This window comes from Artibeus jamaicensis, unplaced genomic scaffold (genome assembly GCF_021234435.1).
Source record: "Artibeus jamaicensis isolate MK-2021 breed Jamaican fruit bat unplaced genomic scaffold, CSHL_Jam_final contig_935, whole genome shotgun sequence".
Lineage (NCBI taxonomy): Eukaryota > Metazoa > Chordata > Mammalia > Chiroptera > Phyllostomidae > Artibeus > Artibeus jamaicensis.
Window position 1 is genome coordinate 220267 of NW_026522016.1, and position 22454 is coordinate 242720.

At 34.8% G+C, this 22454-nt stretch overlaps 1 pseudogene; it reads left to right on the forward strand.

Moving 5' to 3' along the window:
- The first annotated feature begins 249 nt into the window (after nucleotides 1–249).
- Nucleotides 250–606, forward strand: LOC128625832 (60S ribosomal protein L34-like; annotated as a pseudogene).
- Nucleotides 607–22454: the final 21848 nt, after the last annotated feature.

Below are 22454 nucleotides of genomic sequence, written 5' to 3' on the forward strand. Positions count from 1 at the left end.
GCATATTTTATAATAGCCTCTAACTAGAAGCAACCCAAATGCCTATCACCTTGTGAATAAACACAATATTGTGTATCCATACAAAAAATTCATTCGACAGTTAAAGAAATGAACTGTTGAGACATGTTTCAACATATATAAACTTGGAAATCATTAAGCAGTAGAAATCAGATTTCATTAACATGAACTTTTCAACAGTAAAAAAATCTACAGAATCTCTTCCAGGGATAGTGTCTTCAGGCATTCAGAATGGTTCAGTGTTTGAAAACACTCCCATAGAGGCTGTCTTCCAGTGTAGCCACGAATGAAACCAAGCTGGCTTGAAGCCCTGGTGATAGAATTGTTTACTTTTATATAAAGAAAACAGGAAAAAAATCAAAATCTGCATGTGGCATGTGCCTATAGCAACTTCACAAAGTTCATGCTGTGAGATTTAAAATTCCAGTAAGGTTGTCTAAAATGAAAAAGATATGGCCCAATGGCCTGTGATGGATCCCTGTGTGCTAACTGCATCTGTGACAGAATCAAGATGTTTCCCTTATTGAGGAGCAGAAAATTGTGGTGAAAGTGTTAAAGGCACAAGCACAAAGTGAAAAAGCTGTATGAAAAAACAAAACTTTTTTGAATAATAAAAATAATTAAAAGGCTTTTAAAAATCTATTGGGCACAAACTATAGCTCAGAGTTCTCATGGGACTGGGATTGAAAGAGAGAACTGACTGCAGATGTGAATGATGGGACATTTTAAGACAATAGAAATTTTGTAAGTGTAGATGCTTCACTGAGTTTTTGTGCAATTTTATAAATTTATACTACGATTTATAATATGTATATTACACCTTGATGACTATAGAAAAAATATAAGTACGGTCCTGACTGGTATGGCTAAGTGGATTGAGTGCTGGCCTGTGAACTAGAGAGTTACTGGTTCGATTCCCAGTCAGGGCACATGCCTGGGTTGCAGGCCAGGTCTCCAGAAGGGGGCACTGTGAGAGGCAACCATACATTGATGTTTTTCTCCCTTTCTCCCTCCCTTCCCCTATCTCTAAAGTAAATAAATAAAAAAATGTTAAATGTAAGTACAACATATAATCCTTATTCAAAAAATATTAACAAACTTGTATTGTTTTTGACTCCGTAATTGGTAGAATATGATAAAGTTATTTGGTGGAGTTATATTCTGGTTAATCTCAATAATAAATGGGTCTCTGACATCTAACTAGTAGATTTTGTCTGTTTAAAATTCTTTTTAGTAAATTCCTATTGAATGTATGTAGAATTATAAGATGTTAGTGAGACCCCAAGAGCCAGAATGATCTGACACATGCACACCTGTGTTCCTGCCTCATCTCAAAATATGTTGGGTGCTTTCTCTTCAGTCACATTAGATTTTTGTTCTGTTTTTTTAAAATTATTTTAGGAGAAATGTCAAATACTTTTCCAACTCAGTGGTCACTGGGTTATTGTTTCACTATGCTAACTCTAATTATATACTAGTTGTCTTTTTATGTGTCTCTACCTGAGAGAGATTATCTCTGGCTCACTCCGGAAACCAGCAATCTAAAGGAGATCCTCTCTGTCACTGTGTCTGTTACCTATGTCCTATTTCTAATATTACCCTGTAGTTCTCCTCCATATATATTATCACGTTAATCATTTTATATTTCTACTCCTCTCTCATCTATAATTTTGGTAAGTGTGAGAACCTTATTTCTTTAGATCAGTGGTTTTCAAATCATGGCCTTTGAAGCCTAGGTATCAGCAAGTTCTGCTCATAAGATGCATTTGTCAATACTCTTATCATAAAATAATTTAGATGTTATTTGTTTTTTTGGGGGGGTTGACATTTGCATTAATAGTGCAAAGCAATAGTGTGTAAAGCAGCTTGTTTCTTAGTATGAATCAAGGCAAACTCTACTATTAATCATGGTATTTCTTATCGCTTCTCATATGCACAGAAATATTGCCACATTCATTTATTAATGCCATTTGTATAGCAAATAATTTTTAATTTTATTAAATTCTGTCTTTTTACTATTCTGTTTTCCAAATGTGAAGTACATAGAAAGCACTTCTTCTGTAAGCTGAAATATGATGGTTTTCTCAAGGAAAAATACCATAGTAATTGTTTTTTAAGTTTATGGCTCCCCTAATTACTTTTTAAAACAAAATACCATTTTTACATGAAAGAGTGGTCATCAGATAAATTATGGTTATTCATGTATGGCCAATTTCTAAAAAATAAATGAAGTGAGACACACTTCATAGAAAACAACTAATTGCATTTGTCGTCAGTGATACTGTTTTGAGCTTTCAAGTGAAAATTAAAATGCTAAAATTACTATCATCACTTTTAGCTTAGTAACTTCCTAATTAGTAAAGGTACTCTAATGTGATTATTAGTATTATTAATTGATATAATATTGATAGTATTTAAAAAGTGTTAGTATTTTAAAGATGTGCATGGAGATGAATAACTATTCAGAGTGCAAAAAAGGTCAATGGATTTTAATGCAATAGTACAAAAAGTTCATTGTTGGTATCCGGTTTCAGATTGTAACTGCCATTAATTGTCAAGTTTGGGAGTAGTATCAGAGCTAAAGCTGTGCTGAGAGAGAAACTTGAAGCACTAATTGTATAGATTACAAAGGTAAAAAGTCTCAAAACAGTAATCTAATTTTTCATTTCAAGGTCCTAGACAAACACAAAAAAAGACCAATATAAACCCAAAACAAATAGAATGAATAATAAGACCAGAAATCAGTGAAATTTAAAATAGACAAATAATATAAAAAATCAGTAGAACAAAGAGCAAGTCTTCAAAACATTCAGTAAAATTTACAAACATCTACTGAGACTGACAAAAAAGAATAGAGAAAATATAAAATGTGAACATAAGCAAATAAAACAAATTATATAATAACAAACCTCGCAGGCACCTTAAATATAATAATACCACAAAAAAAAAGAATAAGGAAAAGAAAAGAATCCTCTACATACATGAATTTGAAAAGTAAGATGCAATTGACCAATCTTAACAAAAAAAATGCCACAGTTCACCCAATATAGAGTAGATGGTTTTAATTATTGTTTAATGATTAGGGAAAGAGTTGTAATGATTTAAAACTCCCAAAACAGAAATTTTCAATCTCAGATGTTTGCCTAGATATTTCTGTAAAACTCTTAAAGAAGAATTAATTTATCTACATAACTCTTTTTAAAAACAGGAAAAAACATTTTAAAATGTATTGTATAAAACCACTATTACCCTGATGCCAGAATCATCCAAATGCAGGGGAGAAAACAAAAAATGAAAAACTACTGACCAATATCATTTAAGAATCAAAATTCTAAACTAAATATTTTCCAATACAATCCTGCAACATATGAAAAAAAATTATACACCATGATCAAGGAGACTATATGCCAATTATACAGGATGTTTCAATGCTAGAAAAAAAATCAATCAGTGTAAGCCACTCTACAAATTCAGCATTAAGAAACAAGATCACATTGCTTTGGCTGGCGTAGCTCAGTGGACTGAGTGCAGACTGCAAACCCAAGGGCCGCTGGTGAAATTCTTAGTGGTGTAGCTCAGTGGACTGAGTGCAGACTGCAAACCCAAGGGCCGCTGGTGAAATTCTTAGTCAGGGCATATGCCTGGGTTGCAGGCCAGGTCCCCAGTGGGGGCCATGCGACAGTCAAATATGCATTTATATTTCTCTCCCTTTCTTTCTCCCTCCCTTCTTCTCTCTCTAAAAATAAATAAATAAACCAAACAAAGAAGCAAGAAACAAGATCACATCATTATTTTAAAGTCCTCACTTGAGGATATGTTTATTGATTTGAGAGAGAGAGTGAGAGAGAGACATCAGTGTGAGAGAGAAACATTGATGGGTTGCCTCCCATACACACCTTGACTGGGGATCAAAACCAAAATCTAAGTATGTGCTCTGACCAGAGATTGAATCCTCAACTTTTAGTATTCGGGATGACACCCCAACCAACTAAGCCACCCTGGTAGGGCTGACTACATCATTATATTATGTTACACTATATTACATTACATTACATTACATTACATTACATTATATTATATTATATTATATTATATTATTTATTATATTTATTTTATTATAGTGACACCAAACCCAGTTTCAGCTGCCTGCTGCTCAAAAGCCAATAACCAAGAGACAAGGGTTGGTGAACAGAAAGTAGGTTTATTCAATAGCCCGCAGCCTGAGAAGATGGCTGACTAATGTAGCAAAGACCATCCTATAAGGAGAAGGAAGGAAGAATAAAATAGAAGAAAGAAATCAAAAGGATTAGGTTTGAGTACTCCATTGGGAGGACTATGTACAAGTCAGCACAGTGTGTTCAGATAACTGGTCAGGCTATGGCCTAGCTTGCATTATTTGGTATTTTATGGCTGAAGATCAGCAAATCTCTTGAATGTGCAATGTCTGGAGGTTGGAGTCTGCTTCTTTTTAAGTTAGTTCCTAGAACTTTTAAGCAAACAAGGCATTTATCTACAGTTATATATTAATTAACGGGTTATCATCCCCAGAAAGAATGTTAAAGGAATGGTGGGGTGAGCTACATTATCATTACAATTAATACACCAAAAGCTTGGTAAAGTTAAACATCTTTGCATAATTAAAAAACTCATAAACATAAAATAGAATATAATAGACAAAAAGAGCACTAGAAAATCTTTATAGCTACCATACTTAATGATGAAAGACAATATTTTTTTCTATAATTAAGACTAAAGTAAGGTTGTCCACGGTTACCACTCTTTTTCAACATAATGCTAGAATGTTGAGCTAGTACAACAAAGCAAGAAAGGAAAGTTAGGATGAAGTACCAGTCAAAAGGAAGAAGTAAAACTCTATATGACAATTATTGATATGGAAATCTAAGGAATCTAGGAAAAAGTGAGTTCATTGAGGTCACAAATATATAAGAAAACATGCAAAAGTTGGTTATATTTTTATAGTCTAATAACAAACAAATGAGTACCAATGTTTCAAAAATAGAAAATGTCTATTAGAATCCCTCAAAAAGTAAAATACATCAGTATGAACCTAATAAAACCTGACAGGACTTGTATGTTGAAAATTATAAAACAATGATGGAATACATTTTGGAAAATCTAAGAAGACAGACATACCATATTCATGAGCTGAAAAGTCAACATAGTATGATGTTAATTCTACTAAAAGTCATATACAGACTTACAATACCGTATAACAGATTCTCGACAAGAGTTTTTTTTAATATTTACACAAGATAATTTGAAAATTTATATGGAAAAATCAAAGGAACTAAAATAACAAAAATAATTATTAAAAATAATAGAATGAGAAGTATTGGTGAAGAGATATAATATTGTGTAGTACTGGTAAAAGAACAGATACTTAATTCAGTGCAACAGAATAGAGAAACCAGAAATAGACCCACCCAAACATTCAAGTGATTGTTTTTGGAAAGCTGCAAAAGCAATTCACTGAAGAAAAGGTATTTTTTCCAACAACAACAACAAAAAAGGTCCTGGACAAATTGGACTACTATAGACTGAAAATAGAAACATCAATATAAACCTTCTCTCTAATACAGAAAAAAAAACCCTCAAATGGATCCCCAACTTAAATGTAGGACAAAAATTACAAACTTTTAGGAGGGGAAATGCTTAGTAATGAATCTCAGAACACTAGAGGTAGGAAAAAAAGTGATAGAAGGAAAAATAATAAGTTTGATCTCATAGAAGTTAAAGCTTTTGTTCTGCAAAAGTCTTTATTAATAGGAATCATCAGAGAATTGTGCTGAGTGAGGAAAACCAATCACAAAAGATTGCATATTGTATAATTCTTGAAATATTAAAATTACAGAAATAGGGATCAGGTTAGTAATTTCCAAGAAAAGGCTGAGGATGGGGTAAGTAGTGAGTATGGCCATTAAAGGGCTCATGAAGGACCTCCATGCTGGTGGAATGCTCTGTATTTTGACTGTATGAATGTCGATCTCCTAGGAGTAACATTGTTCATAGCTTTGTATTACCATTAGAGAAACATGGGGGAAGGATATACAGATTTTTCATATTGTTTCTCAAAACTTCATGGGAATCCACATGTATCTCTAAAATATTAAAATAATATTCTTAGTTTTAATTTTGAATACTGTATATACTTGCAGTAGTAAGTCACCTGTAAACCTCTTTGGGAAGCTCAATAGTTTTTTTTAAGATTGGAAAGAGGTATCAAAAACAAAATGTTTGAAAACTATTCTACATCAGCACTACAGAGCAGCTCCCATTATAAAAGCTCATAAAGTACATAATAATTATGTGTTGAAAAAATGTAAATTTAAGAATGGATATATGCATACTATTCTAAAAATTGAATACACTAACAAAAATATGTTTCAGTTAAATGTTTGGAGATACTAATGTTTGGCTGCTCGGTCTTTTATAACTTGCTAGAATTTAAAGTATTTTCAGAATCTAGTTCTATCCTTGGATGTTTAGGAAGCTTATTGTATCACTTTAACTAATGGGTAGGCAAATAATGTAATGGTAAAATGTTGGGGACCACTCTCTCTGGTTTGTAACTACCCCCCAAGGCTAAGGATGAGTGAGTGATCTCCGGAATCTGAGCCACAGGAGACAAAAGCTTGTCTCTGGTAGCAAATGCTGCTTCAGTTTCCTCTCCCTGCCACCGAAGCATGGTCAGAAGTCAATGACAGGTAAGACCCCTAACAGTGGGGGGCAACCTAAGCCAGGCTCCATCACTTGGGAGGTCATCATGGAAGGACTCAGGGGGCTGCGATGAAGAGGGAGCAACTGACCCTTGCCCCCTGGATGTGTGACATAGCCCAAGTCCCCATGTCCTCTGGGAGAAGTGCTTTCTGGCTCTAATCCACCTAAGCCTGAAAATCTGATGGGGAGGGGGTGCAGCTCCTTGCCTTGCAAGAGCAGATCCAAGAAAATCTGTCATCAGAGAGAATTCCTAAAAATCCTGTGAAACCTGCTTTGCCAAAAGTACTTTCATTCATATGTTAAGGGTCTGAACAGGAAATGAGTATGTCTCCCAAAGTTTCTGCAACCCCCTTCCTGACAGACTCTGACTCAGACTAAGCCCTCAGATGTCTTTGAAATGTTATCTATTGTTTGATCCTTGCCACCCTGTATTCCTGTGTATTAGAACCCAATAAAAGCCCCTGGAGGAGGGGGCTCAACACCTTTGAGACTAAGCAGGAACAGTCTGTCAGGAACAGAATTTTAGGGTTTCCTGCTCAAACCGTTAACATATGAATGAAAGCAGTCTTAGCAGAGCAGATTTCACAGGTTTATCAGGAAGTCTTTGTGATGCCAGATTTTTACCCAGGACACACTCTAGCAAGGCAAGGAGCTACACCTCTCCCCATCAGGTATTCAGGCTTAAGGGGATTAGAGCCAGGAAGCGCTTCTCCCAGAGAACATGGGGACTCGGGCTTTGTCAAAGCTGGGGGGCCAGAGTCCATTGCTCTCTGTTGCAGCCTCCCCCGAGTCCTTCCATGAAGGCCTCTCAGGTGATCGAGTCTGGCTTAGGTCCCCCCCCCAGCTGTGAGGGGTCTTATCTGTCATTGACTTCTGACCAAGCTTTGGTGGCAGGGAGAGGAAACTGAGACAGCGTTTGTTGCCAGAGATAAGCTTTGTCTCCTGCACCTTGCATTCTAAAGGTTGTCTCTTGCCCTTAGCCACAAGGGGTTGAGATACAATTCCTAGAACCAGGCAGAGAGGTCTAAAACAGGAAACGTGCTTTAATTTCAGCATAAAGATTTTTTAAAAGAAAAGATTGCATTCTCATTTCATGTCTACTCCAAGCCCCAAATTTTGTGAGTTTGGATTTCTTTATTTATAGTGCTATCTCCTGAGATTCTTCAAGAAAGGAAAGAGAATATTTATCATTGGACATTCTTCTGGTTAATGGAAGGGCCAGTCCTCCAAAAGCACCTTGTGCAATACTGCAGGATTACTCATAGCCAGCTAATCAAAATCTTCATAAATAACTGTAACTCTGATTTTTGTCAGCTTTTACTACATTTACTTCTTAACTCTGATACTCATGTGTCTCTCTGCTATTAGGATCTTTAGTGTAACTTAATGTGCCCTTTTTCTTTTTTATTATATTTTATTCATATAATTTATTGAGGGTGACATTGGTTAATAAAATGTATAGGTTTCAGGTGTGCAATTCTATAATGCATTATCTGTATATTGATTCAGCTCCCCAAGTCAATACTCCTTTCATCACCATTTATCCCCCCCTTTAATTTCTACCTCCCCCATCCCCCTTACCCTCTGATAATCCCCATACTGTTTTCTGTGTCTATGAAAAAATTATGTAATACATCTGTCATTTTTTTCTACCAGGAGCTAAAATATTACAGATGGTAGCAAAGTAAAAGTATGTATTCTATGTTGTCAGTCCTTATTTTAGAAAAGTAGGATAATAGAATTACAGTTTAGATTGTATTACCTAAGTATTATTTTAATGACTGGAAGACATATGCTGCTGTAGAAGCATACTGTGATTTATCAGAGATATGGGGCATTTGTTTTCCTGGGGCAAACAATATGATTCATCAACTGGAGACAAGCCAAGAGAAAAAAATCTCTAACAAAAGTTAGGACTATGGTGGCACAGTATACTTAAAAAGATTCAATATGTTACTCCTTTACCTAAATCTGTTTAGAGAGCCACCATTGCCAGTTTAATGTAATTACAGAATGTTTTATAATATTAACTGCTTAGTATAACTGACAAAATATTCCTCCTTGCCCTTCTAAACTTTAGAATCACTACATAGTCCTTCTTATGTACTCAGCTCTGTTGGTAATTGGAAATATAAGCAGCCATATGACAAATACTCCATGACAAACTGCAGTTAGCTTTTCTCCTGCTCTACCTTGTTCTCTAGCACTGATTTATAAATCTATGAGTTTTGGGGACATTCTCTGTTCACTTGTATTTCTATTGCAATGCTATACTATCGCCTGTGGGATTGTTTCTTGGTTATTTGCACTCATATCCCACTGTCCCTAACTTTATATTTTCAAGAACTTTTAGTTCTGTGTTTTGTACATGCATAGGATCACTCATATACAGTCTAATCCCCTGGATCACATTCTTCTGTAGCTCTGTTCAACCTGCCTGTTTCAATATTCCTATTCATTTTCTGAGGTATTGGCACCTGCTGCCAAAAGTCTTCCCCATCCTGGTAACATTTACTTACCTTCAGTTTTTGGATCATTCTGAATTCTACCAGCTGAATTGTGTCCTCCAGGATTTATATATTGAATCTATATACAGCACCTAGTCCCTCAGAATGTCACTGTATTTGCAAGTGGCATCCTTAAAAAGATTATTAAAGTAAAGTGAAGTCATAAGTGCTGGCTCTTATTCTATACAAGTGGTTATTGAAAAGGAGGTTAGGATACAGACATGCTCAGAGGGAACACCAAGTGAAGAAGATACAGTGAGAGGGAGATAGCCATCTGCAAGCCAGGGAGCAGTGCCCAGAAAAAAACCCACTCTGACAGTGCTTTGATCTCAGACTTATAGCCTCCAGAACTACAAAGTTATAAATTTTTGTTGTGTGCAACACCCAGTTTATGATGTTTTGTTTTGGTAGCCCTAGAAAACTAATACAGATGGAAATTTTATATATATTATATTATATATATATATATATATCTTATATATATCATATATATATCTTATATATAATTGGGGAGATATGATCTTATATAAAGATGTATACTAGCTTGAGAATTCACCATTAACCTTTATCTGAAACATCAAATTAATTGAAAGGAGAAATGGTATACATTTAAGGACAAGAAGAATAAAAAAGTTGACAATGACTGATAAAAAGCAATGACAAGAATTCAGGAATAGTAAAAAATTTAGCCATGCATAGAAAGTTGAAACTCTCTATGTTGCATATCAAGAAGTTAATGAGAAGCAAACATTTTGGACTGGAGAACCTGGGGACATTTAGAAATTACATGTAGAAAAAGGCAGGCTAATGGAATGTGGATGAAATAAAAATTGGTTAAAGACCTTCAAGTGTTCAGTTGACCCCTCTTCCATCCTCGCTGTCAGGCATGGTGTGAGAAAACTGATTTTTGGAGAGAGTGATCGGAAAATGCCCAAGTGTACTAACATCAGGCACAAAGGAAAGTTAGGAATGGAGGCTAGAAAGAGGGATAATCAAGTGGATAATCTCTATTGTTGATTAGTTAGAGTCTCAGCACTCTTCATCTTGGCTCCCAGATAATTAAAATCAGACACATTCCATTCTGGCCCTTTGGCAGAACTTTGGAAATTTCAGGTACTCAATTTAAATTTTCTTCAATAAAATACCCAATCAACCTACAGGAAAAAACACTAAGTATAAACGCCACTCACAGATGGGATTTCCAAACAAGTTTTTCGTACCTCACAGTACTAAATCTTTATATGCTACATATACTATATAGTACATACAGTACTATAATGTCTTTATATTTATAAAGAAATAGCCAATGCTCATTGGAAAGTTAAGAAAATACTTTAATGTGAAAAATAATGGTCAGAATTAATAATTTTAGAGAAAAAAATCAATAATTTAATATCCATGGAGGAAAAATGTGAATCCATTAAAAAAGAGAAAATCATATTTGGATAATAAGAAAGTATTTTAAAATTTAAAAAATAAAAGAGTCAACTTTTAAAGCTTAAGAAATGGAAAGATAAGCATATGGGTCAGTTAATTAAGTGCTAGACTGTGAACCAGAGGGTTGCTGGTTCAATTCCCAATCATGACACGTGCCTGGGTTGCAGGCCAGGTCCTCAGTTGGAGATGCAAGAGGTGGGAGAGGCAACCACGCATTGATGTTTCTGTCCCTTTCTTTCTCTCTTTTCCCTTCTCTCTTGAAATAAATAAATAAAATCTTTTTAAAAAAGAGTTTGAAAACATAATCTATAAATTATAACAAAAAACCAAGGAGATGGAAAATAGAAAATAAAATTAGAGTATTGATCTTTAAGTGCTAACATTCAGTTAGTAGTATTTCCAATTAAAAAATGTATAAAAGTTAAATAAATTTCCATAGTTAAATTTCTCAGAACTGAAAGTAATGAAGGATAATATTACCCCTAAAAAACTAGATATTTATTTTAAAAACTACAAAGGAGGTAAGTTTTAAAAAGAAGGTAAAAAATATGAACAATGAAATACCAACAAACTCACAACTATTAACAAATGAACCCAAAAGAAAAGAAAAGCAATGGAAACAAAAACTAAGCAAACAACTAGAACAGAAACAGAATCAGAGAAATGGACATTACACAGAGGGAGTTCAGTGGGGAGGGGGAAGGGAGGAATAGGAGGGAAAGGGTACAGGGAAAAAGCATAATTAATAGGCATAAAATAGATGGGAGAGATAAAAATGGTATAGGAAAGAGAGGCATCAAAGCACTTATATGTACAAACTATGAAGTAAGGGGGGAATGCCGGAGGGATGGAGGGGCAGGGTGGAGGGGTGATGAAGGGAGGAAAATTGGGAAAACTGTAATAGCATAATCAATAAAAATACATAAAAGAAAAAAGCTTATAAGATTAAAATATTTTTTTAACTTTAAAAATAACAATCATAGCCCTGGCTGGTATAGCGCAGTGGATTGAGGGCAAGCCTGAGAACCAGACAATCGCGGTTCAATTCCCAGTCAGGGCACATGCCTGGGTTGCAGGCCGGTTCCCTGCAGGCCAGTTCCCAGCAGGGGACACAGGAAAGGCAACCATACCTTGATGTTTCTCTCCCTCTCTCCTTTCCTTCCCCTCTAAAGAGAAATAAATAAAATCTTTAAAAAAATTAGTAATTAAAAAAGGTGTGTTATTTGCACCAGACTATTAAAGTTATTGGAATGACATACTTAAATAAAAAAAAAAATCTCACTGGCCTCAGATTATAGCAATGGCCTAATGACAAGATTTGCAGTTAAGTAAAAAAAATAACAGAACCATTTAGTACAAATTTCTCAAAAATGATTAATTTTCATGAATATACTGAAGGATATTAATAATTTTCAAGATTATTTCTAATATAGTCATTGTATACCTAGGCAAACTGTTTAATAATAAAATACTATTGAAATTTTATTCAACACTAAAGAGATAATGCTTATCAAAGTGTGATGTTCAACTCAACTATAGAGTTTACCAAGGATACAGCCAAAACTAGTTTTACAGTTGTACACATTAGCCAGTTCAAGTGTAAGGGAAAACAGGACATGCTGTGAGGTTATTTCTGGAGAAATCTCTGTTGCAATCCCCATCAACTCCTCCAGGGAGAGCTATCTGGGGTACATGCTTTAAACTCAGTCTAATGAGGGATTCAACTGAACTATCGCAGATATTAATATATACCCTGTGCACTATACAGTCATTGTGATATGAAAGGAAGTCTGACTCCTGTCCAGAAGGGAAAATGAAGGCAGAGAACTCACCTGAAGTTTTACCCAAATTGGGAAAGAGGTTCTAAAGCAAATTAGAAATTCCTGGACTCTCCCTTCAGGTGCTCTTTAGAGGCCATGTTGTTCTGAGAAATAAACAATCTTCTGTCATTAAAAGAAGAGGTTATAGATAGCCCTCAGATAAGACATTTCCTAAGATATTCTCTTTCTCTTAGCATATACCAAGACTTTTAAAAATATAGACAAACCATCCTTTGATCAAAACAAAATCTAAAAATAAAGCTAATTAACAGTAAGCCTGTGCTTAAGTTGCCACCAATATTTATTATTTTCCATTTTTATTGTTGTTCAAGTACAATTGTTTCCACCTTTACCCCACCATACTACCACATTTATTTATTTTTTAAGTATTTTTCATAAGATTAAAACAATTTAGTTACTTATTTTTAGAGAGAGGGAAAGAAGAAGACAAAGAGAAGGAAAGAAATATCAATGTGTGGTTGACTCTTGCATGCCCTGTACTAGGGACCTGCCCCACAACACAGGCATGTGCCCTGACTGGAAATTGAACTAGTAGCACTTTGGTTCACAGCCTGTGCTCCATAGACTGAGCTACAGAAGCCAGGGCCCATATTTAAATGCATAGTATTTATTTATTCCCATTGGAAAATGAGATTTAGCCACCTTGATTATATTTTCAGGATTTTGTTGTATACATGGAGGATCATTTTTATCACATGTTCAGACAGGTTTATGGTTTCTTAAGTTATTCTAGAACTTCAGTTACATTCTAATAAGAATTACCCTCACATCCTAACCTCAGGCAAAGACCTTTTTTCTTATTCACTATTCATGCTTGTTTGTTTGCTTATTTTTACCTTTACCATCTATGTCAATGTTTTTTCCTTTGCTTTCCAGAGTTTCATTTTTGTCTTCCCCTGAAGCCTCTCTCAGGAGTCATTCCTCCGATCCTCTTATGCTATAGTATATTCCTCTATTACAGGTACATGAGACATGGGAACTCAGCTATGCCTCTAGAAAGGGATTATCTAAATCTGCATTATACCATTCTGATAAATGGAATATTCTCTAACAGAGTTAATAATGGATTAAACAGTACTATTTTCTCCCATCTACTAATTCCTTGGATACCTGATTAGATGTAATGTGTGCCTGTTTTCATGGATTTGGTATTTTTGGATGCTCAGATGACTATAATTACCTACTCCTTCCTCAACATTATGAAAGCCTGCTTCTGAAGCAGACTTCCTGATGTGCAGCATACTGATTATCCTGTCACCTTGGGCTGCATTTTCCCTTCTACTATTCTCATTACCATTTCATCCTAAAACAATAAATGAAATTCTAAGAAAATGTAGGTTTTCTGATTGCCTTTCTATTGCCAAATTCTTTTCTTCTCTTTTATAGTCTTAACCAGTGGCTGGCAACTTTTTTAGTCAGTGAATCATGCATATAGATGGCAAATGCTGTGTTTTATTGACTTATATCACCCACTCTCATTTAGCACTACTGCATTTAGTGATAACTTGAAAATGAGTAGAAAACCAAAAGGAAGACCTGAGTAGAAAAGCAAAGTAGAATCTTGTTTCATATGTGTCAAGTCTATAAAAAGTAAGGAAGATACATTATAAACATTTCCCAAGTAAGAAATAAGTGAGCAGCAAGTTCCATGAAACTAAATAGTAAAAGCTTTTTATATGAACATATACATATAATGTTTAGTAAACAGAAGGAATATATACCTTCTTTATATCTGCACATTTGTTGGCAAAAAAAATTTTATACACACTATTACAGGTTTCTAAAATTAACTTTACTGATAAACTTAAAACGATTAAGAAATATTTGACTTACCCAGTATTTAAATAAATTTCCATGAATATGCATAAGCTTTCTTTTTTTTAACCTTAAAACTATCTAACAAAGGAAGAGTTAACATTGTTGCATTCTCTACATTTTTTACATACTCTGATGATGCTCAAATATTTGTACTGTAAAATAAAAAATATTTAAAAACCAGTTTTTTTGTTTTGACATTAAACTTTGCAGTTGAGCCATGAAACAACAGAAATTCTGAATTCTCCACTTCTTTGGGAATCTTTCATTTCCTCTTTTATATCTTCTTTCCATTCCTGAGGATTCTCATGCATTTTTAACTACCTAGATATATCTATTTAACAATGCAGAGGAAAATTCAAACAACTATTGAACAATCTGTTAGGAAAAGTGGGAAGATGCTAAAAATGGTTCTCAGACTATGTATAAGATTTTTTAATGAAAGCCTATATTGTTAAATAATACATTTTGATCTACAAAGGCCTAAACTATATTTAAATTTTTTTATATTCTCACCCAAGTGTATGTTTTGAATGATTGTAGAAAGAGAGGAAAGGAGAGTGAGGGAAAAATATAGTTGTGAGAGAGAAACATCAATTGGTTGCCTCCCACACATGATCCTACTGGGGGTCAAATCTGCAACCAGCTATGTGCCCTGATTGGGAATTGAACCTGCGACATTTCAGTTTACTGGAGGACGCTCCAACAAACTGAGCCTCCTGGCCAGAGACATATTGATAAATTTCATAGCAAGTTCAATAGTCACTAAATACTTCACATATTAATTAACTCAATTTATATGATCATTTATGCTATCAGGATGGAGAAAAGGCAGTTTGAAGACAGCTTCTTCCTGAAATATGTATGTTCTATTACCTCTGATATCCCTTTTTGATTTCTCATCAACGCTGTAATTATTCATTCATATATTCATTTATGTTACACATATGTTAATCAGTTACTATGTAATAGGTCCTAGATATAAAATTAAGAACAAGGAAAAGCTTTTGTCCCCATGAAACTTACAGTTCAGAGAAGTATACGGACAAATGAGCAGATATGTCCAATATAAGTGACAAGGGAAAGTGAAGGGTGATAAAAGAACTTTTAAGAGGCATACATAATCATCTTGGCTTTTCAAGGAAACTTATGGGAAGGAACAGTAGGATGTGGTCATTGAGGGAGATGAAGTGGGTTAGAGGAAAGGAGGAAAGAATATTCCAAGCAGAATAAGTGGTTTATGCAAAGATCCTGACATGAAATAGGCAGGGAAATGAAATCTAGAAGTCTATAGGTGCTGGTAAAACTCTGGTTCTGAGCAAATGCAAATATAGAGGCAGAAAATGGAATAAAGATAAGGGAATGAGGTTGAAAGATAAGCAGAGTAAAATCAGAATGGTTCCAATAAGACATATGTAAATGTTGGGGTCTACTGACATAGACCATAACCTTTTAGAAAGTTTAGCTTGACTATAGTATAGAGAATAAGCACGTATAAAATTGTAACCAGTGAGACCACTTAGTGAGTAATGGCAATAGTCTAGGTGAAAAATTATTGTTTGATTTGGGGTTTGGCAGTGAGAATGCACTGAAGTGGATGGAGTTGAGATATATTTAAGAGCTGTATGACACTACCAGTGATGAAAGGGGAGAATGATAGTGATAAATGAAAATGAGGAAAATTTAAAGATGACACCCAGACTTCTGGTTTGATAAATTATATAGATCTAATGGATATATTGGTAATTGGGTGACTGTTTAAATGAAGCTTCCTAATAGCCATTATAATAAATGGATAATGAGATAGAGCTATAGGTGTGAAATTGGCTAAATATAGTGTTTAAAGTGTAACAAAATATGATCTGAGAAATGTTTTGTTGTCTGTGAGTTAAAAACTAGATCTCAGACTACATTTCAGGAAGAGATTTCCAAAAGTCTTACTAGGTAGAACTGGAAGTAGCCTGAAGGAGGAGGTACTAGAACCTCACTTTGATGTAGGTTCTGGATGAGCTGGAGAAGTCCAATGACCCTGCCTGTTGTCACCACTGCACTGCACAAAGAGGGGATTCTTGGAGGTACTTGATATGCTGCCTGTTTTTTGTCTGAATTTTTCCGAAGGTAGTAGTCTTGCTAAAGCATGGCAGACAGGAGAAGAGGAAAGAGGTGCCAGGTAAGAGGAAACCCACTGCACAGTTCTTTGTGGTCCCTTGAAGCCATGAAGGTAAAAATCATTGATTCTTCTGGGGTTAGAATATAAGGCAGGAGCCAAAGCAGCTAACAGCAAACCCAGGTGGCACACCCCATTGAGAGAGGGTTTGGAGCCATGTGTTCCTAGACATGATTCAACAGGGCATGGTTGACATCAGTGTTGTTATGTATCTTTGAGTTTATATATTCAATATGCTGCCCTGAAAGCAGCATAGTAAGAGAGGATCAGCGATGTCCAGATCTGCAGGGAATGTCCTAACACAGAAAATGAAGTGTTTTCACATCCCTGCATTGAAAATTAAAACACAAATAGATGGGTAGACAAAAGCATTTCAGAAGAAAGAAAGAACCTATTTAAAGGCATAGAGAAGTAAGAAAGCTTGAGTAAATGCAGGAGTAATTTAAACAACTTTTGAATTATTGCAAGAAGTCCAGGGCATCTAGAGAGGGTAGCATGAAGAGATTGGGAAAGGGTCAGAAAGTTTTATCCCTTTTCTCCCCATGTCAAGTCAGTATTTTATTCACAAGGATAATCCATTAAGTAATTTCAAGGATGGATTTATATAATGTTTACAAGTGGCAAAAAGATCACTGGCAGTGTTAAAAAGTAGAAGCACAAGAGGGAGATACTGGACACTGAGAAACCTCTACAGAGAGATAAAGGAGTCAGGGTGATTATTGCAATAGACAGGGTAGGAAAAACAAATAACTGGTCTTAGATTGCAATGGAGAACAAGAGGAGAGGACAGAAAAAAGAATCACATCTCAACTTTAATTGAGTAGGTGTAGCAATTCTGGCCTGCAAACACTAAAATATTTACTGTCTATGACTTAGGAGAAAGTATGTCACATCACTACTTTAAACAACATTTTTTTTAGAATTGAGATAATAAGTTATAGAGATGAGCATAACCTAGAAGTGATTTTTATGGTTTAGGATGTGGCATAACCATGTTTATGAACATAGTGGAAGGGACAGTGAAAATATTGGAAAGAACAGATCACCATGAGAGAAAGTTCTCCGAGAATACAGAAGGTGAAGGGTTTAGATTTGATAAAAGAAGAAACTTTTTTCCCATAGATAGAGTGGGAAAGGTTAGGCTGGATTTGAGTGAAATATACATTTATCATGAAATGAGAGGAAAGATCAAAGCACTCATGATCAGAGAGTTTTTCTACTCTATGAAGTAAGAAGCAAAGTCATTTGCTGAGACTAAGCAGGGATGAGAAGGAGCTTGTAGGGAAAGGTAGGGCCTTTGAAAAACCACTAAAAGGCATTGAGAGAAAGGGAAACAAAGGTAAATAATCTCACCTTCCTTGTCTGTCCATGTGACCAGTTAGTAGTGGCACTTATTTGTATAACTGCTGTTATTTATCTTTCCACATACTTAGAAGAAGAATAATGAGCAAATAGTACTTTAGTGTCAAAACAAATATTAACTCTAGGCATCTGACTTTGAGACAGATTTCAACTTGTCATTGAATTTAAGGTATTGTACTATACTCCTTTGAGAGTGTAAAGGTGAGGTTGTATGTTTCACAGAACTCACAGTTGATAGGTGATTAACTATAAATGCATGAATAAGAAGGGTCAGAAAAGCCAGAGAAGTGTTATAAATAACATCAAGGTTAAACAAAGTCTTTATAAAAAGAAGAAGAACTACATAATGCTTCACAGATGTAGAGGTAAGTTTCAACTAAGGAAAAGGGGGTATTTGTTCCTGAGTAATGAATGTGCAGTAATGTTGATGTGATCTTTGATAGAGTAGTTTTTGTGCATTTGTTTTTTAACTATATATTTGCTCAATGGAAACCAAACATGGGTAGAAAGTATAAAATCTTGGTTTAAGTTAAAAACATAAAAATAGAATTTGTGCTTAAATATATATTATCTCTTTATAGTCTAAATAAGATTTTGCTATTAATAATTTTAACAAGGATGTCACTAAAAGCTTAAAAATATATGGTTAGAGCATTTTCCACTACCCTATGATGACCTCATTTTTATGAGGTAAAAGGTAAAATTTTATCTTACATATATGAATCTAATCAAGATTTTAGAGATAGACTGACAGACCATACCTAATCAACATGAGAGTTTTACATAAAACTTTAACCTTTCCAATATTATAAATGTATGACACCATATTGCTCGGTGTACTTAACTTCTTAGTGGGCTTCTAAACCTTTTGATGTTTATAGTCTAGATTATGAGTGCTTATATATCAATGACTCTTTTAGATCTTTACAACTCCAAATATTACCGTATATAGCAGAGTTTAAAAAATAATAGTTGCTTTCATGACGTCATTTTTTCTATACTGATTCTTATGGTTTTTAATTGTAGAACAATGCATAGAGTGAGACATATAAAGAGCTCTAATTTGGGGGGTCCAACATGGCAAGTCACTCAGCTGTGCAACCACAACACACATCTGAATACAAAAAAATACCATCACTCCAAATGATGTCTCAGGCCCCTTACCATTCCATGCCCCCCCAGAAGTAAGAATTACTTTGATTTATATCATAATGCCTTAAAAATTCACTTTGATAGAAAATATTTTTGTATAAATAAATTGGTAAAACTCAAGTACTTGTATACTTAGACAGTGAGTTACAAAGATAGCAGAGGTTATTTCCATGTAAATTTCCCAGCCGGACTTTCTACAATGACTAGGTTCACTAGATAATTACTATCAGCATCAGCTCATTTTGTGTCATGCTGTGTGGACCAGAAATAAAAAGTCTCATTTAATGGCAACCCTTCAAGAGCATTACTCAAGAGTCATGATCATGTTCTAATTGTTATGGGATGTGCACTGAATCTCAAATAAAGTTAGAGAATTTGAAGGCAAAGAAAGCCTACATTTTATGTCCCTTGGTTAAAGAAGATACAAATTTGAGGTTTAGAGACTGATAGCAATTTTTAAAAAGCTTTGTTAAGGCAATAGCCTTACTATTCTCACATAATATTGATGCTTCTGTTAAACTTCACAGAAGTTTGGCAGATTAAATGATATTGATTAATAATGGCTTTCAATCAATGGTGTGAACTAGCAATGCTATTCTAAGGTAACTTGTCATATTTTCGAAACTTTTTTAAACCAGAAAACAAAGTCTTTATGTGTGTACTGTGTGATTTAGTATTACATCCTCAGGGAGGATGATCACTGATGGTGTCTTTTATATAAAGGATTCAGCTTCCAATATTCTTAATTGTAAATGTCAGATTTTTCATGGTGTCTACTTCTAGATTGCGGAAGTCCAAAGAGGGAGAAGAAGAATGAAGTTGGTTGTGTATTAGTAAAGTTTGCATGAGTAGTGGACAAGGTGTTAGGATATTTGTACGGGTGGAGCTGAATGAGAGATTCCTTCATTCAGGAAACATTTGTTCTGCCTGAACTATGAAGGACTGTAGTTATTGTATACACATAACCTCCTCTAAGGGAATAGACTGAGAATACCTGCCTCAATAATCATTCAATTGAGCAGAAAGGGAAAGACAAAAATAACCAGAATCAAAGAAGTTTTACCATACATAAAAGGACTGCTGTCAAAAATCACTGTCAAGAGCTTGAAAGTAAGATTTTAATAGCAAAGAGTGTTCTGGGTTCACAGAAATCTCCTCATTTTGTAATTTCCATGGACTTTTATTGTAACTCTCAACACCGCTGCCTTACCACTCTCTCTGCCACTCCTAATATCACAAAACTTTTGAACACATTTGTCATTATTATCCAACTAGGCCCATCTTCTCTTTTAGCATTTTGTGTCTTACTACAACTTGACCCAGAATGTTATTTTCTCTTTGGAAAACATTAGTTCTTCTCTTTTCACTGTTTCCTTGAAGACTTAGCTCTGAAGGTGTGTTATCAATTTCTCTAATTATGTGCACCACATAATTATGTGAATATATTATTCCTCCATCAACAATCATTAATGTTTAGGTGTAAATCTTATACAGCATTGCTGTGACTTGTTGAGGATGACCTTCATCCCTACAAGCAAGTGCCGCATGGTAGGACAATATATCGGGGTTAGCATTCTTTAGTATCTAACACATACGAAGTATTCCAAATGTTTGCTGGGTCAGTAAATAGTTGAATGGAGGAAAAAGCTTGGCATAGTGGAAGACTAGAGTCCAGATCTGAAGTTTTAAGTATTTGATTTCAATCTACCACTCAGAAACTGCAATCCTGAGTAAACCATCTCTCAATGCAAGGAGATAAAAATGAATAAAGAGTAGCAATTTTATGAAAAATGATGGAATTTTACTTTCTACCAATGTTTCTACCTCATAGATAAGGAATTATAATACAATGCATTGTTGCTTAAAGAATTATGACAGGGCGCAACAGTGTTTCCTGTTACCATAAAGCAAAGGGAACAACATCAAAGAAATGAGTTGCAAGAGAAGTTGGAAGGTGGTCAGAAAGGCCAAGGAAGATGGGATTGTTGGACTTGACTTTGAAAAGGATATAGTGACTTTAGAATAAGTGATTTTTATGGCTCAGATTATAATCTGTTGAAGGGTGATTAGAAATAAAAACATAGAGTCCATGAATGTATGTAGTTTATGCTTTCAAGAACATTGGAGCAATGAAGACAGAAAACAAGTAAGAGTTTAAATGTAGAATTTTAAAGGCACATTCAGTCAATTTTTGCTTCGTTTTGTTTGTTGTTTTTGGAAAGAATTTTATTTTCAATAGGACAGATAATATAATCTCACAAAAATATTATAAAAGATCCTTGCTTATACCTAAATTTCAGAATAGTCCAAATATGGTTTTTTCATGCAATGCTTATAATATGCAACCTTCTATTTATGCCACACTCAAGAAATAAAAGCAGTTTATATTGTCAGTTTTAATAAATTATTTATGAATAACTTCATTCTTTGAATGACTTTGAAGTGTATTTAGGAAAGGTTTTGTCAGTGTGTTATAGCAATAGTTTCATTATGTTTGATTATTTTTGCTTTCTATGCATATTAAAATATAACTTCCATGTCACTAGGAATGACAGAGTAGGCAGTTAGACATGAGTAGAGCATAAACAATAGGTCAGGTACAGAATGTCACCAGTGCAAAAAGTCCTGGGTGCCTAGCAATGAGCAAAACAAAAAAAATAATAAGTTATCAGGTAGGAATTTACCCACAGGATGACCTTACCTCCCCTAATATGTCACTGGTCATAATGCTCAAACCCCCTATCTTTTCACATCACAGTTCATGTGATTTAGACACCCTTAGAGGAGGAAGGATGAGTTTGGAGAATAGACTTATATGACTCCCATACAAGCCCTTGCAGGACCAGTGTCTTAAGTGTTAATCCCCCAGGGCAATGAGCAGCAACAAAAAATCTTAAGAACAAAGCCTCAGGTGTGTTGGCCATATAGAGTTTTGTTGAAACTAGAAATAACAGTTAGGCCTTACTTGTGGAGTAACAAAACCAGATAAGAGAACACTATGGCCTCTATCAGGACCAGCTGTAATGACTAAAGACCCCCTACACTAGTGCTGACTGTGACCCCAAAATAATATTCATAGACCTTCCCCCAAACCTCCTCTGTCTCATCTCTTACATAAAAGCTCTTAAGACTAAGAAGCAATTCTCTCACTCTTACAGCATTCTGCCTCTTCTCCTCTCAGGTGCATTGTCTTTGCTTTCTTTATTCCAGGACTCAAGGTCCCTTCTTCTGCTCCTGTAACTTGTTTTCTTAGGTCATGGAGCCCAGCTGGCTCACTTCTTCTATCTCTGAGTGTTTCAAAATAAATTTCTTATGATGAAGTTCTTGGCTCTAAATTCATTTTTAGCCAAACTCAAGACTGAGGTCTAACTCTGCCCATAACAGAAAGAAGTTCAAAACTTCAAACCTGTGCTCATA